The following is a 14,943-nucleotide window of genomic DNA, read 5'->3' as shown; positions in this document are numbered from 1 at the left end:
ATCTTGTCTGTTTTCAATATGCGTGAAGTATAAACAACAAAAGAAATTAAGGATAAGCCAAAGGAGCGAGGGTGTGCATGAACATAAAAATCAAAGAAATTGGTAGCAAGCTATAAAGTACAATCACATCAGCAACTGCCTCGTGTTTGAGGATCTTGTGAGTCGTTACATAATGGGCACAGATATGGGATTCAATTCAACTAACGTTTATGGAGTCTTTTCAAAGTACTAGGCATTTTTTGAGATCTAGTTCAAAAGCACCAGACCTTTTGCTAGAGGTTCAAAGATCAGGACACACAGGAACCTGGTCCTCAGATGCTCCGAAAAGCAAGGCAATGTCTCAACAAGAGAAAATACGTTCCAAGAAGAAGAACGTGGTCAGAGATATTCAAGATGGCAACGGCTTGGAGGAGATGAGTCCTGGGGATTAGCCAATCGAGCTGGTGATCTGGAGGCTGGAAATGACTTTGAGAAAATCATTTCAGTCTTCAGTGGGGTTGCTGAGCCAGGGAGTGAATGACGATTGAAAGGGAGAAGCCATGGGGAGCCTGGGTGGCTCTGTCCGTTAAGAGTCCAACTTTGGCTCAGGTCATGATCTTGCAGTTCATGAGTTCGAGCCCCACTTTGGGCTCTGTGCTGACAGCTCAGAACCTGGAGCCTGCTTTGGATTCTGTGTTCCCCTCTCTCTCTGCCCCTCCCCTGCTTGGGCTCTTTCTCTTTCTCTCTCTCAAAACTAAATAACCATTAAAAAAATTTTTTTTTGAAAGAAAGGGAGAAGCTAGAAGCTTTGTGCACAGGCTTTTACCCTGTAATTTCTTTCTCTGTGCTAACCACTGGGGTTCTTCTTCCTCGCTCATACCCAGTTTTCTGTTTGGGCTGTGGAAGTGAACCCTGCAACTGTCAGAGAGCAGACGCATCTCTGGACCGGGAGGCACAAGAGGCCCAGAAACTTTCTAAAACTGTGATCAAGGAAGATCTTAGTCAGTCAACCAACCTTTCCATCCACTGAGCATCAGCAAGCAGTCGCTCAGACAGGTCAGAAGGCCCTGGGAGCCCCTGCCCGCTGCAGGCCTGAGGATCACATGCCGGGATCCTGGAGCCCTGGCCCAGCCTGGGGTGCCACACTGCATCTCCATGAATCAATGGTCCCCGGCACACTGTACATGAAAAATACATTTCTGTGGATCGTGACGGTCACAGGAGGATGAGCCAGAATGAAGACAAAGGGTCCAGAGAGAGCTGGATCCCCCCACAAACTGCTCTTTTGTTTTGTCTTTTTCTGTTTCTTACAGCCTTCTTTCTGTTCCAGGCTTCTTTCTTTGTGTTGGGTTAATTCACTCCTCTCATTTCTGTTCCTACATCTACAAAATACTGCCTGATTTTTAATATGGAGGAGAAAGCTGAAACTAAGGAGAATCTGTGGGAAATGACTGCTAACACAACCAGGATATGCTGCTGGGCCTGGGGCACGTGCCTCCTCAGATGGGCTCAGCACCACTGGCCCTGGGGCCTGTGCACCTGCTCAGTGCAGGGCAAGATTGCCACCACCCGGCTTAATCTCCTAGCACCACAGGCTTTTTCAGCTTCCCTTGGGGAGGAGGGCCGGGATGAGCAAAGTCTCTATCTTGCCTGACCTCACCTGACCAGACGGACTACGGTTCCCAAACAACTTCTAGATGCAGATAGAGAACCACATTGGTGTTTCCAGCAGCTGTTCCCAAGGGCCAGGCCGCACAGCCTAGAAACTGAAGTGCAGCAGTCAACATCCATGAGATCAGCTTTGATCAGTAAGAACCAGGAGATAATTTCCCCTTCCTTCTGACCTGCACCAGAGGCATGGTGTTTCTGCCCGGCCTGTCTAGAAGATAGTCTACCTGGTCAAACCCTAGCTGTGTTTCTTGTGATGCTGTAGCCCGAGGGGTAGGGCGCTCCCTGGAGTGCGCTCTTCCCTCTTTCCTGTATCACATCTTCCCTGACAGCCCTGAAAATGGTCTCGGGCTCTGCTGTCTGTGGAACGCAGGCTGAGCCAGAGACACAAACCGAGACGAGAGAATCGTTGGTAGAACTTCATTCTTTAAAGACCACTCAGCTCAAACTCCCACCCAACAGAGGAAACTCACATGCCTGGGCAAGTCTCATAAAGAGATACTCACTTCCTGGAGAGTCCATCCATCCCATTCTGGAAAACACAGTCTATGGAAATGTCTTTCTTGTATTGGGACACAAATGGTCTGTTTTTTTGTAACTTCTACTCATTGGTTGTAGAGTTTATTTCTTCTACCGGAGCGTCAGGCTTTGAAGAAAAGCGTGATCCCAGAGCTACCCATTTGAAAACACTGACCCTGAAAACGGAGACATAGGAGACATAGAAGTTACCCCGGATTCAGTGAAAACATACGAGTAAGGAAACTTGTGTTATCCATCCCTACCTTATTACAAAAATTCAAGGCGGTATAACCAAAATAAATTAGATTACTTTAAATTAGATTACTTAATTGCCCTGTTAACCATTGGCAAGCAGGTGCTGGTTACATTTTGCCAAATTGTATCACCCTCCCTTTCAATGTTCCAAATGCATTTTAAGTAGAATGAAAGGAGGTCAAGCTGTTCCATAATGCTCCTCCAGAGACTGCACTTCAAGCCTGGTTGGTCACTGAAGCTCCCAGTCACCCTTCTACAGAGTCCCTGCCCCTCCTCTGTATCTCCACTCATATTGAACCTGTCTTTATCATGACACTCACTGCATTGTGTTGGAGCCCCTTGATCACGTCTACTCCTCCCCATTAGGTTATGGCTCCTCAAAAGTGAGAACCATCTTCTTCATTTTCTTGTTAACCCCCTGCCTCTGATCTCCATGATGAAACCAGACATCCTCCGTGTAGCAGGCCTCCAGTGTGTGAAGCCTGGATTAATTAATAATCCTGTTTCCTCGTGTTCAAGCTAAGACTATAAATGCAGGTAGACCTGTCTCTCTGCCAAGTTAGGATGATTGTGGATGAACGACTGAGAAAAATACCTAAAACTGGTCCAAGTTTTTCCAGAAGTAAAGGGAAATATAAAGTAAAATATTTTGACATGTCCAGCAGCATTTGGGGTAAGTGGTTTGAATGAAATTTGTAGAAAGAATGTTACTTCTTTTCTTTTCTTTTCTCTTCTTTTCTTTTCCTTTCTTTTCTTTTCAAAGAGAGAGAGAGAGAGAGAGAGAGAGAGAGAGAGAGAGAGTAGGGGATGGGCAGAGGGAGGGAGAGAGAGAAACTTAAGCAGGTGCCATCTCAGCCAAAGCCCCATGTGGGGCTCAATCTTATGACCTTGAGATCATGACCTGAGCTAAAATCAAAAGTCGGATGCTCAACCAACTGATCCACCCGGGTGCCCCAGAAAGAATGTTATTTCTTAATTCCCTTCTTTTTTCTTTAAATGTTTTTTTTTATTATTAATTTTTGAGAGAGAGAGAGACAGAGCATGAGTGGGGGAGGGGCAGAGAGAGAGAGGGAGACACAAAATCTGAAGCCGGCTCCAAGCTCTAAGCTGTCAGCACAACCTGAGGTGGGGCTCGAGCCCACAAACTGTGAGATCTTGCCCTGAGCTGAAGTTGGATGCTTAACCAACTGAGCCACCCAGGCGCCCCTTCTCTTCTTTTTATTCTTAATTCTTTCCTCTTTCATTTTGGCGACAATGAATTCTTTTTCCTCCAAACAGAGCTCTTTGGTCCTTTTCCCGCTGCCCTAAAGAAGGCCTCAGGTCTGGAATGTCTGTGTCAAGCACCAATTCACCTGTGCAAACTGTGCTTTACAGAAAAAGCATCCCCTCAGTGCAAGCACGATCATTCTTTTGTTCTCAACCTCTTACGTTGACATATCTCCCAGAGCTAAAGTTTGGTGCACTTATCCTTTTCCCTCTATTCCTTACAGACTCGAAGTGAAGAGTCGTGTTTATAAGTGAAGATTGTGCCACTAACTCATTTACAGCAGATTCTGCTTCGATTTCATTTTCCCTCAGTGGTGATGAATTTGGGCCTTTCCATCCACCTCTTGCCACCTCTTCCTCTTGTGAGGGACCGTGTATATGTGTCAGAAAGCTAGCTTAATTTGAGACCGTGGTCTGTGGCCTTGAGTCAAGCTAAGGTACTGACCTCCTTGGAGCCACCTTTCACCAGGCTGGCATGGGAGGACACCTGCCTGGTTTAATCTGATGGATGTTCGGAGGGTCTCCCTGAGGGAAATTCACCCTTCTTTATCCAGAATCACATTTTGGTAGCTCACTTTTGTCCCTGCTGGAAGAAGTAAGCATTCCGTAAAAATGCACAGTTACCTGAGAAGGTTAGTTGAAGGTCATTCCCAACCATTCATACCTCATTCTACTTACTTTATCAAATGGATTAGCCGGGAATGGGGCGGGTCAGGGGGGATTTTGGTGGGGCAGGACAGGAAATGTCCAGCTTCTCTCTCAAGCCTGGGATAAGATAAAGGGAGTAAAGCCCGACAAGGGACAACAGTGGGGGCCTGTGCTTGTAAAACAGCCAAAGGGAGCCGGATCCCAGGGCTTTGAGGGGAAGCCTGGGGCTTCAGAAGGAATTTTATAGGAGACATTTACCTGCTTCACGGCTTTGCCCGGAGCCAGTCGTGCCTGACAACAACAGCAGCCGCCCTACCACATTGCTTACAACCAAACATCAGGAAGCAGACACAGGGGCAGGGAGAGCTAAGTGCAATATGATTTGAGTGTGAAATTCCAGCCTAGTTCCGTTCATTAGACGCGGTATTTGTTAGAGCTGCCTGGGATATATCTTGGCAACAAAACAAACACACATACACACACACACACTCATTCTCTCTCGCTCACTCACTAACACACAACCTTGGAAAGGAACTACTTAAATCATGTATTTAACATTTAATGCCTTCTACAGCGGATATACTTCTTTATGCTGGAGTTAGCTGGACTAACGCAACAGCTTCCCATGGTTGGATAGATTGTGGAGTGTACTATCTCCTGTCCTGTAGAGTAATATAAGGCAGAATCCTCCAGATTTTCGTAAGAAGTGACAATGAGTTTGCAAGAATGCATGCTCCTGTGCTCTGCGTTCATTTAGCAATGGGTAAAGAGGGACGGGGGAAAATGCTTTGTCCCTGTATGGTGGGGGGACATTGGATATGGTCACCTCCCTTCTATCTGTGAGATAGACCTCTGCGTAATACAAATCTGTGTGTGCAAAATCAGAGGGAGACCGCACATGGCAGAGAATATAGCCATTAGCCATCAATTTAAGATTTGCTCTTCAAGGCAAATCCTTCATATTCTTCTTCAAATAAGACGGTGGACACCGTGTACAGACAGCACTGGGAAGAATCAAGTGGAGAAAGTCCCTAACCAGCCTTCTGTTTTTTATTGAGATGGTGAGAAGACTTTCCATAGTAGTTCTTGATGCTGTTAAGAATTATTCTAAACGGTTGTAACATAATCGCAGAATTGTCTGCCGTCAGTATCCATGCCAGAAGTACATGCCAAAGGAATTCTAATTGTCCTACTGTGATTTCTTCATTGTCCGCATCACCAGCAGCAGCAACAACCATGTAGAGTATCATAAAACTTAAGGTACTGAAAGTCACTTGTATTAATATCACACTTTGAAAGGAATATACCAATTGCTAATATATCCATAGATATATATGACAGGCATATATATGTATGCATGTAGGTATATATTTCTCAAATCATGGAATTGTCTTCAGGATTAAATGAGATAATTCCCTTAAAGCACTTTCTGTCTGTCACATAATATTCAATAAATGGTAATTCCCATCCCCCACCATAAGCATGAATGAAGGCAGTGAGCACTTTAACTTGCTCAGTGGTACTCTTTTAGGGGCTGATTTACAAGTACTCTGGGCCGGTTAGAGGAAGTAGCAATAGGAGAGTTTGCATGAGGCTCAGCGACATCCAGTTCATGCTCTTATACTCTCTCTCTCTCTCTCAAAATAAATAAGTAAATATTTTTAAAAAAATAAAAATTTATAAAAGATACAAAAAATTCACTTATTTACTAGAAAAATACTATAGAGTATCAATGCAATGGAACACTACTGAGCCGATAAAAAGGAATGAACTAGGAATATACACAATGACATGAATGCATCTCAAAAGCATACAAGGCAAGTGAAGGAAATGATAGAAGTAGTTTCAAAGTCTACAGGTTGATTCCATTTTTATGACATTTTGAAAAAGCTGGATCACCACAACAGAAGGCAGAACAGTATTTACCTGGGGCATCAGGAGGGTATTGGTTTTTAAGGAAACTTTTGGGGGTGATGGAAGTGTTTCATATCTCGATTGTGGTGATCAGACAATTGTATACATTTGTCAAAGCTCATTAGACTGTATTCTTACAGTGATGTGATTTAATGCCTGTAAATGATATTTCAATAAATCTGACTATAAACTACTGGATATATAATCTCCAATGTCTTTGTACTATATTTAAACTCTATGTTTAAAAATGATCTCCCTTTATTCAAAAGCTATCTTAGTCAGAAATTTAGAAAAATACAGGAAGGAATGTGGGAGGGTGGGAAAGAGGGAGGAAGGAAAGAAAGGAAGGGAAGGAAAGAGGGAGGGAGGGAAGGGAGAAAAAACAGCCTTAGCTTATCCAATTGAAGCACAGTTTGGAGCCCTGAGGCCCTTCCCATTCAGCCCCCCTCCTCCCCCTCCCGTACTAACTCTGAGCCCTGAGGTCCATGCAAACAACGTTTTAGACACAGTTTGAAAATTATTGTTTCTGAGCAACTCTCGGTTCAGGAGCAAACTTTGGAATACTGGAGGACAGCAATTAAGCCATTTGAATTCTGTGTTTAATATTTAATTTCTAAGGAAGTTTTTCTCAATCCAAAAACCTAGAAAGCTTGAAAATACCTTTACCATTGTATCTACCACAGCTAAGTACTCTAGGTACCTGTGAATAAAATGCCCACCTAATACATGAAAGTTAACACGACTTATTAAGATTTTTTTCATCCCATATGTCTACTAACTGCTAGGTGACACCAGATGACGCCATTCATGGGGTTGAGATTTGGTTTTATTCTTCAACTGTCCATTGCTTAAATTTATGATAAAGTCCTTTCTAAGAGTGCAGCTGTAGGGTATATCGATTCCAAAGTCATGGGGAGCACTTATTACCAACATGATTGAACCCAAGGTATAAAAAGCTATAAAGTGGAAACAATGGTACAGTAAAACCTCAGGAATAAAACACTGACCAATTAACTCTGTGTATGAAAGCCAAAGCTGTTTCTACCATGCTGTTTTCTGCTCTCTAAGATACTGAGAAGCAACATACCAAACAGAATTATGGCAAATAAACCTTGTTCTTTGCTAAAACTCCAGATGTATAAGGAATATTGTCTTTATACAAGTATAGTATTGTTAACCTCTGTCTGAGGCTCTGTGGTGTGCCCTGAAATGGCAATAAAACTGATATTTTCTGCTCATTTATTTTCCTCTATAAGCATACCATAACAATAAGGCACTGAACTGAGCATGAGAGACAATGGTTTCATCTCCTCCTCTGCACCCATTCTCTCCATGACAGTGATCTTGGGCAGGTCATTTGAACTACCTGAACTTGAACTGTCTTATTTGTAAAATGAGGTGATTAGACTAGGTAACCTCCTCCATGGCCCTTCAGACTAGAAACATAATGCCCCTAGAACTCTGCCAATGTTGGCCTCAACCATGCCCACCTTCTCCTTGGCACCTGCCTCATTGCATTTTAAAGATGGGCAAGATGGTAGAAGGGGCATGGGGAGAATTGGAAGATGAAGTGAATCCCAAGGCAAGTTTAAAGCCAGCAATCAAAATTGGAAGAGCAGATCATGCTCAGATTCATAAGAAACTTGGAAAAAGTATGTCAAGCAGAAGTCATTACCTCTCCACCACCACATGTCCTCCTATACGAAATGCATGCAGTGGAGAGAGGAAACCCAGGAAAGTTGTCTCCACATTGCTCGTAATTTACTGCCACACTCTGGAGAGAGAGGAAGTCAGGGGGAAGGAACTGAGAAAGAGCCCAGGGAGAGATTAGAGCTTTCCCAAACTGAAAAGTATGAGATTGGATTGTGAAGATAGACTGGAGATTTATTGACTCTGAATAACCGTGGGGTAGGACCATTCTCTACATCTTGGTTTTGCTACCTATATATCAAGGGACAGTACTAAAAATTTTCCCCAGCAAATATTCATTGAGCATCTACTCTGTCCTAGGCACATGGACACCCACCTTAAGGAGCTTACAGTCCAGCAAGGATGATGGACATGCACACAACTGATTCAGCACCAAGACAGCCAGTAACAAGGGCTAAATTAGAGGCACAGCGAAGTGTTGAGGAGCCAGAGGAGGGAGAGATTACTTAGCATGTCCTTGCCCTTTCTACTATCTAGAACAGGGTAGCCTTTCCCCATTATCTGTTGGATTTTCTGGAATGAAATATCTCCTTTCCAGAACTTGGGTCATTTGTCTTTGCCTTTCACTAATCAGTCATTGCCAAGCAATCTGTTCATGATCAATGAAAGACCGCATTGACTGCCATTTCTGATTACAGATGACACTGGGAGAGCCTCACCAATCACAGGGACTGTGGCAGACAGGGAGAGAGGCTGGCAATCCCTCTTCACCAAAGCCTCATGTGGCTGCCGTTACTCTTGTGCCAGTCATGTCCCTTTTCTGGTTCCTGGTCATCCTCTGTGCCCCTGGGCAACAGGATTTTTTTTTTTTTTTACCATTTCAGAAGTAGGCACTGAGATATATGAACATGCACTGAAACCCTTTCAGAAAAATAATTAGCTACTCTTGTGGGGAGCAGGGCTCAAGGATACAAGGGGAAGAGGTGGAAGAGAATATGTACAGAAAATTGATTTTCAGACTTCCTGGGTGTTTCTATGTAGCCCAATTTTTATAGCCACGAAGTCACTTCTAATGTGTAATCCAAAGTGCCCTCCTTTAGTTAAAAAATGTTACCACTGTCTTGCCTTCAGCGGAAAAGGGGCAGACTTTGAGAGGTCCTTCGCAATCACTATTGCCTCTAACAAGTGCATAGGGTTGGAATTTTGATTTGAATCTCAGGTGCTATTAACAATGGGTCACTTTCTTTGCCTGAACCTCTGCTTCCTTTTGTAGATCAGTTTTCATCTATAACATGGGGATAATATTGCATCTATTTCATAGGGTTATTAACAGCGTTCAGGAGATAATACATTTGAAACACTTAGAACAGTAACCCGGTATGTAGAAAAGCACCTAGAAAATGTTTACTGTTGTTAAACGAAGATGCACTCTTAGTATGCACTCAAATGTCACGGGAACACCTTATCTCTACTCTTTCAGATGATAGAGATCTTTACCCTCAAAAACACTTGGCCTGTTAAACTATGGGCTTTGGGGACATTTAAAGCATAATAATCTATATTGGAGTACTTTCTCTGCTACTTAAAAGCTGCATGATTTGGGGATTAATCTTGCTAAGTCTAAATTTCTTTTCCTACAAAGTGAGGATAATAATATCTACCCCATATGTTTGTTGGAGGATTAAGTGAACTAATGTATGCAACTTTCTTAGCAAGATACCTAAATAAATTGGCTGATGATAGTTCTTGCCTTACTAAGGAAAATGGTTCTTCTCACAGTCCCTATAGATGAAGTCACCTTCACCAGACAAGTTATAACACCTTACAGCAATGTCCTCTTTGGCTGTGGCCCCTGGAATTGTGAGTAGCAACTGACTCAAGGTATGCACAAATCAACTTGGTGTAAAAAAGAAACATGCCTAAGAAACATTGGTTGAACCATTCAAATACTTGCTTTTGGAAATTTTAATTGGGAAAATGCCCAGAGAATTAACTGTCAACAGTGGGATAACAGAATGGGAGACATAATGAGAGACAGTCCAGACCAGAGGGAACATGGCAGAGTTAAATTAGGATTAAACAAAGCTGTAATCACGAGAAAAGATACACAAAATAGAAGCTAAGGAGGCTGGCAAGAGGAGACTAGAAGGAACATTGGAAATTATTAGAGTTCCTTAAGGGTGGACTACTTGGTTGAAGATCCATGACATTTTGCCACTAACCCCCCTAACGCATCCTTTTTCTGAGACAGGGTCAAATTAGGTTTCCATCCTTGGCTTCCCAAGTAGCCCTCCCTTCCCTTGTCTACAATTTTCCCTCCCCTCCTTGCCTCCCTTTTCCTTTCGTGAGCTAATCTCTGTTCCTGGCATCTGAGAGCCTAACTGAAATACAGGCACACAGGAGACCTTCAATACATGATGCATATTATTATTAGCTGGAAATGCATGAGGCACTGTGACTTAAACCAGGAAAACCCACAAATAGAAGCTATGGTTAAGACAGCAGAAGGGGAATTCCAAGAGACTGTGTTTAAATATATAGCCAAGAGTTAGAAACACTCAAAATGCCAAGGTTAGTAGGGTGAAATCTCAGGGAAACAGTACCAGAAACAAGGCATAATTTCTTGATAAGAAATACCAATTATAAATTACCCTATTTAGAGAGTGTATGAACAGACAGTGTGGCTAGTCAGCATAGAAGAATAAAGTACAAAAGCCTGATATCGCAGTGTTTATTTAGTACTATCTGGGAAGGAAGACCATAAATTCTGGATACACACATTTTCCAGCCACTGGGGAAATGTATCAGAGCGGGGATGATTCTCCCGCTCTCCCCAGAGCCAGGCAGACTATCCCTTAAGGCTATCCATTTCTTTGGCTTCAATTTCATCCTCACAAAGCAATCTTTTGATCGCTATTTCGTCTTTCCATGTATTCTGACATTAGAAGATGGTATCAGGAGGAAGACACGTGCATTTGAATGGCAGAAAAAGAAAAGTTTCTTCTGTAAAGCAAATATGTGGCTGGTTTAGTTTATACGCTTCAGATTTGGTGAACATGATAGATGGAAGCCAGTCTCTCTGACTAGGACCATGTCTATGGAACTGAAGAGGTTGAGAGACAAGCTTCTTGGGGTAAACGCAACAAGAAAATGCCCCTTTGGTCAATATGTTGGTAGAAGTCTTATAACCTTGTGTGATTTCATAAAAATATATATTTGGTCTAAATATACAAGTATAAAAGAATAGACTGAATTGAATAACCTAGCCAAGAAGTCAAGAAGCCTTTGTATCAGGGAAAGAGAAGCCATAGGTTTGGTGGTGTGGTGGAATAAAAATATATATTTGATCTTTGTTCCTGGTTCCAGAGCTTCTAAAACTGTTGGATCTCCTGAGTGGCGAGTGCCTTTTGTAGCTAATAAGGTAACTTCTGGCAAGGTCCTCAGTATATCCTCAGGATGGGGGCTCGTCATCAGAAAGATCAAGCCACAGCTGGAGGGTTAGAACTTTCCACCCTACCCTGGACCTCGAGGGAGGGGAGAAGGGCAGGGGATTGAGTTCAGTCAGCAATGGCCAATGATTTGATAATCATGCCTACATACTGAAATCTCCATAAAAAACCCTAAACGATGAGATTTGGGGGAGCTTCTGCGTTGGTGAACAAAAGGAGGTGCTAGGAAGGTGGTGTGCCCTAAGAAGGCATTGAAGCCATGTGCCCTCTCATCCCATACCTATTTATCTCTTCCATTTGGCTATTCCTGAGCTGTATCTTTTATAATAACTGGTAACCACAAGTAAAGTGTTTTCCTGAGTTCTGCAAGCTGTGTTAGCAAAATGTCAAATCTGAGGGGGTGGGGGTCATAGGACTGCCCTCCCCCAAGTCTGTTGTTGGCTGGGCAGAAGCATGAATGGCCAGGGCAGCCCATTTGCAGCGGCCATCTGAAGTAGGGGCATCTTGTGGGACTGAACCCTTTAACTCCTGGGATCTGACACTAGCTCCAGGGAGATATTGTCAGAATTGAATTGTTGGATTCCCAGTTGGTGTCAAATAATTAGAGACTTGGTTATTGGTGAGGGGGGAGAAAAGCACCTTGTTATCTTTCTCTGTCTCTTTTTTTTTTTAACTTTCAACACTTGGTTATTGAATGAATAGACATTATTTGATGTGTAGTCTAACAAAGTTAGTTGGGTAAATATATGTCTGTGTTTGGGGAGGGAAGTTTTCTATTTACAATCTTAGCGATACGTATTCTTGCTGCTCTAGAAAGATACAAGACAGTTTCATATCCTTAGAAGTAGTAGCTACTGAATATGAATTTCATACTGTACTTGATTGCTAGATGCTACCATTTCCTCAGTAGCTAATGAAGCACCAAGTGCTTAGAGATTAAGAAAGAATTAACTTATTAAAGATAAAAATGTAATAATACCACCACATACTTATATAATTTATAAAGAGCTTTCATGGACCCTCATTTTATTTTCACAGTTCTGTGAATTATGCCTGTTTCAGAGAGGAGAAGTGAAAGTTTAGGTCATAAAGCTGTTAAAAGATAAACAGAGGCACATTAAAAGTTTTAAGAGTTTACAGGGGCATAAATTGATTTGAATCACCACCAAACCAGAAGTGGTAAGGAGTGCTTGGCCCACAAGGAACTACAAGAAAGACTTTTATAGAGAAGAGGAAGAAACAAAACAAGAAAACCATTTGACTGGCTATAGCTTAAGGGGTTGCCTTGTTTGGGAAAGCCTAGTTGGCTGTATGTGATATGCCCAAATTCGAAAGACCCCCAAGAACAAACCACCAGAGTCCAGAGTCAAAGCCAAGCGGCAAGGGTCATTTATTGCAGGTTCGAACCCGGACCTCCGCGCACTCGTTACCGGTGACGCTAAGAGGTCCCGAGCGAGGATCTTACAGCTTCTTTTATAGACAGGCATAAACAAGTTAGGGATTTTTCGCGGTTACAGAGCTGTTTTGGTTGACGTTTAAATTTGAACACTCAGCAGAACTTGATTGGTTCCCGCCTTTAGGTCAGACCACAACCGGGCACGCCCTGGCTGGTTCTGGGAACGGGCGGGGGGGAGGTCTTTTCTTTGCAGTTGTGAGTACACCTGGTAATTTTTCTCTCAGTCTCTCATATGTGATTGGTTGTTCTTCGAATTCTTAAACATTGAGGCGTTACAGACAGATTTTGGTTTGTTTACACAGCCTCCTAAGGCATTCAACCCACCTCAGTTTAATGACCTCCTTGTTTAATTAATTCAACCAAGCTAATAAACTGTAGCTCCAGCATTCAAACTCATTTCTTTTTATATCAGCTCCAATATTTTCTTCCAGTCGGTGACAGAAACCCTAAATAACCATGAATCAGAGTAGCCCAAGAAAGGGATATTGTCTGTGCCAAAGCGTTGGGGGTGCACTCCGGAGCACAAATGAGTGGCACCATTTGGGTGAAGAATATGATTCTAGGACAGAGTAGAGAACAGAATAGGGCCCAGGTCGACCCGTGTGCATGAAACAATATTTTCCTGGGAATTATGCAATAGGTCCCTCCTAAGACTTCTCTTCTCAATCATAAGGCAGTCTTGAAGTCATTGGGAATGCAAACTGTGCAGTGTGCAGATTGTCAACTGGAGAAAACCAGCCTCTCCCAGTAAGCTTGGTTGGAAGATTGGATATAGAAAAAGCATAGAAAAATATTTCTCCTTTTGATAGAAGACAGAATGTTTCAAGGGGTTTTAAGACACATATATATGATGTACCATAGAATGTATATATGAAAGTTCCTTGGCTCCTTCCAAAACCTGTTAATGTATTCGTATATCTACAACCCTGGATTTAGCCTTACCCAGAATTCTCCTTTTCAAATTTAATCTCCCCTTTATGTTCTAAAAGAATACCATTAACTACTATTTTTTTCTATTTTTTTATGTTCTAATAAAAAAGTAGCTATTTATTGAGGGCTCACTATATTCCAGGGACTGTGCTGAGTGTTTTTCATATATTATCTCAGCTTCCTTCTCCAACCTCTATGAAGTAGGTATTATTATTATCCATTGGACAAGTGAGAAACCTGAGTCTTAGTGGGAAACAGCAGATTTGCCTCCACACTGTCAGTCCTCCAAAGCTCGGCTGCCTCCAACACCAGCCCTGTTTTGTGCCCCACGAACACAGTCGCTTCCCACTCCCAGCCATCTCTCCCTCCTGTATTTCCTTCCTTCGCCTCACTTTCTTCCTTTGGAAAACTTGTTGTTTCTCTGTGGTCAAGAACCACCCCGTAACTGCAATTCTATGTCTAAAGGAGCACACTGGGGTACCACCCTCGACTTAATCCTACACATTTCACAAGAGACTCCATTGGAATGTCCCCCTGCAAGGTTAAAGCTGACAGGTCCAAAATGGTGCCCATTACCAATTCCTCCTTTCTCATTTCCCCATCACCATGGATGACGCTTCAAGCCTGGGAATGGCCCAGGACCTCTGGGCCAACCAGAGCTAGTGTGGTGGCTCCCTCCTCTACAGGCACATCATTAGACCAGCCAGAAACATGGCAGGGGCAGAGAAACACAGCTTTGCCCGACACCCTTTCTATCTCCACTGGAAGACCACCAGCGCCCACACCCTTACCGTGTCCACCAGTCAGGCTTCTGTCTCCTTGTCTCCCTGGCCACCGTCTCTGCAGATTGCCCCTCCTCTACCCATGTCTGGGGTGGCCCTTTCCCTCTTCCATCCATCGCCATCTGGACATAGGTCTTTGGCTGGTGCTGGACAGTGTTGTGCATGTTTATTACAGATGTGTGATAACGGCCCTCCTGTTCACGTCCTGCATCTTGATGACTGCCCTGTGGGTACCAAGTGGGCTACCAGGTTTGCCCAGAATGAGAGGAACGATACAGAGCCGGGGCAAAGAGCAGCGTCCTGGCCTGGCCTCAGCTGCTGAGAGCTCATCACCACTGGGGTCACGCCCCAGCCCCTACCTGCGTGGGGCAGAGATTCCCCCCTCATGACCCGCCCCAGCACAGCCATGACAGGGTGATGCTCGGAT

Source organism: Lynx rufus, unplaced genomic scaffold (assembly GCF_022079265.1).
Source record: "Lynx rufus isolate CCGP_SWC_20201006 ecotype Redwood Valley unplaced genomic scaffold, mLynRuf1.p SCAF_15, whole genome shotgun sequence".
Lineage (NCBI taxonomy): Eukaryota > Metazoa > Chordata > Mammalia > Carnivora > Felidae > Lynx > Lynx rufus.
Note: the sequence above shows the minus strand (reverse complement) of the source record.